General features: G+C 36.9%; 1 protein-coding gene across 1 annotated transcript in view; it reads left to right on the forward strand.

Moving 5' to 3' along the window:
• Positions 1-3313, forward strand: part of LOC106524248 (acid-sensing ion channel 1) — a gene marked incomplete in the record, with an annotated part of 118048 nt that overhangs the window by 78116 nt on the left and 36619 nt on the right.

Raw genomic sequence — 3313 nt, forward strand, 5'->3', positions numbered from 1 at the left:
GGTTTAGGACCAAGGTGTGAGTTGAGTTTAGGTTAGTTTTAGGGTCTGGTAGGTACCTGTGAGGTTAGCCTTAGGGTTTGTGGTCAGGGTTAGGATATAAAATTACCAAAAAATGAATAGAAGTCAATGGACAGGCTCCACAAGGATATAAAAACAAGTTTGTGTGTGTGTCAGACCATTTGTTCAGACTGCTGCAATATGCTGCTAACACACGACACTCTACATGAGTCAGTGTGAAGAACACCTGTTAAGAAGAAAAGAACATTTAGTCACAATATCTGGTTCAACCATTTTTATACGTCCATCATGTTATGACACACGTCTCCTGTCTGCTTCTTAATGTTTTATTGTGAGCTAAACTCTTCTGTCGCCTTTCAAAGAAATAAGATGAAACTTTGTGGAAGTTATTATCATGGATGGCATGTTCATGGCACATTGCTGCATTTTTTTATGTATAGAAGAATTATTTTCATCTCCATTCTTCACTCATGATAGGAACTAAATTGGTGGAAAGTGGTATTATGTTAAGAATTAGTGCATTTCACTTTGTGCTGCACCCTTTCTTACTGGAGTTATGGCCCTTTACTACAACACGTCTGATGATTTATCTGTTACATAATGAAAACTCTATTTCTTAAATGTAAGAAGGCTTAAGACAAATGTTTTTGTTGTTATTTTTTCATAAATGACTCCACCTTGTGGTGCTCGTGTAGGGGTGTCCTGATCCGATATTGATATTAGATATCGGTCTGATATCAGCCAAAAAACGAGTATCGGATTTTATCGGCCTGCATAAAAAATGTCCGATATAAGCGCTCCGATATTAGCAGTCTGTTCCAGCAGTTCACTGACTCCGCTCCAGTGTTTCTATCCAGCAGCGCTTGGATCCAGTATGTAGCGCTCACGTGATCACACCAACATGCAGCGCTAACAAGTTAGCAAGAATGTCAGCAGAACTTTCTATTTTCATCAGAAACAGAGTTGCAGCTAAGTGCAAAGTTGTCACGCACAAGTTTTCCGAGGGGGAACAGAACTGTGAACGTTTTAAACCGGAGCGACAACTACTCTCCACCCTGGCAGCAGCTTTGCGGTTCGGCTCGGTTCAGCCTCGGTCCAGTGACCGCACACAGCTGCACTGTTTCGGAACCTCCTCTCTGGTCCGGTCGGTGGTTCTAAGCTGGCAGAAGCGAGGACAGCATGCTTACAGTTTTGACATCCCGTGGATTAGCTCTGGGTCGATGGACAGAAGAAAGGAGAGCGCAGCCTTTGTTTCGACATGACGAGAGCAGTGATAAAAACTGCTCCCTGCAGGAGCGAGAGGCTGATCTCCACATGATGCTCAGAAAATYCAGCAMTAAGAAAGGTAGCTATCAATTTAAATAACTGACTAATTCTTACTATTTATTTTTTGCTCTTGTTATTAGAGTGATGTTTAATCTGTTTACACACTTGTTATAGTGAAGATTAAGTGCAATGATCARGTTGTTTTAGTTACAGTCAGTAAAATTGGAGCTGTGGACTTTTAACTTTGAACAGACAATAATGTGGGGTTTTGTTTTGTCCCCACCTTCAGTTTTTTKCACCATAAAGCAGCACCAGGCTGACAGGTAGTAAAACAACAACCGAAGTGATTTTGAATTGTTATTTTATACTTTAAAAGAACATTTTGTTTTTATTATGTTTTATTTTTCAGGGTATTATAATTAATTTTATTAAATTGTATAATGTTCTTCAGTTTAAAATGTATGTCATCCATTGGTTTAAAATAAATGGGTCTGTTTTTCTCATATCTACTCTTTTTCACTGTTTGACCTGATCAAGACTTTTCTAAGATTTTACACTACAAAATAGGTAAAAGTGTGTGACTTGTACTGTTATGGTAACGGGTCAATATCGGTATCGGTCAATTCTCAAAGTTGTAATATCGGTATCGTATCGGAAGTGAAAAAGTGGTGTCGGGACATCCCTATGCTCGTGTCCCTAAGACTACAGAAATGATAATAAAACTGTCCTTTGGAGACATGTTGAAGCCTGGAAGAAACAATACAAGGCAGCAAACTTTTTATATCTGCTTTTGATTTTCTTTGGAAAGCAGAAAAATGTAAAAATTTCCCCAAAATGAATGATCAAGATGACACTTTAAATAAAACTTACAAATCTTACTTAACAAAAAAAAAACTGCAGATAAATATTCACAAACAGCTGGGTTAATGAGTTTGTTTCGTTTGAGTTTTTTTTTTTTGTCTTAATCGTTTTAAGTCCAAGCAATAAAAATAGGCAAAAACCCCTAGCTAGACATTATCTTTATGTCACTATTGTTTACTATGTTAAACTATAAGTATAACTGATCTATTTCAGCTTCTCTTTATAGCATCATGGAGGAGGAACTGCCCCCATGTTCCCCTTGATGCAAGCAGATATTAAGTATCATCACAACAAACATAAATAATTCATAGAAGGTAGATCTCAATAAATTTGAATCTCATCAAAAAGTTGTTCAGTAACTCAAAGAAACTCGTAACTTTATATTACGCAGATTTATTCCACACAGAGTGATTTATTAAAGGGTTTATTTAATGTTGATGACGATGGCTTACAGGTGATGAAACCCAGAACTCAGATTCTCTGAGAATTAAAAGTGTACTTAAGACCAGTGGATTCACAAGACGACTGTAGTCAGAGCTCCGAGAGTCGCCACAGACTAACAGCTCAGACCGTCTGTTGAACAGTTACATGTCAGAACATGTTCAGTCTTTTTGAGAAACAAAATTTTGTATAGTAATTAGCAGTAAACTACATTCATCAATAATACTAGGAAGAAACTCTTGAAATACATTAGTGTCTGTGATAAATCTGTTTCACTTTTTAAATTTAATTGCTGAAATAAATTTTCATTTATCTTTTAAATAATTAGAATGTTTAGAAATTAGTATCTTTGTGTTTTAATTGATTCTGGACGAGCAATATACCTGCTTAGAGAGGAGGGTCCTCCTCCCCTCCCATAGTGCTGTATAAAGTACCAAAAAGTGATACTTTGAGTAAAAGTACAAGTATCTTACCAAAAATTACTTTGGTAAAAGTTAAAGTCTCCTTTAGGAATATTACTTGAGTAAAAGTCTTAAAGTATCTGATATGTTACTTACTTTTAATACTTAAGTATTAGAAGTAAAATTATTGATTTAAAATGAGCAGTTAGATTTTCTGTAATGACATTTATTAGGAGGTGACCTCCCTCCGAAAAATGCAGAAATGACTGAACCAGGAGCTCCCGCCGGAGCCCGCCGCACCAAGGAAGATGGACACAGAGGACCGG

Source organism: Austrofundulus limnaeus, unplaced genomic scaffold, assembly GCF_001266775.1.
Source record: "Austrofundulus limnaeus strain Quisiro unplaced genomic scaffold, Austrofundulus_limnaeus-1.0 Scaffold180, whole genome shotgun sequence".
Classification (NCBI taxonomy): Eukaryota; Metazoa; Chordata; class Actinopteri; order Cyprinodontiformes; family Rivulidae; genus Austrofundulus; species Austrofundulus limnaeus.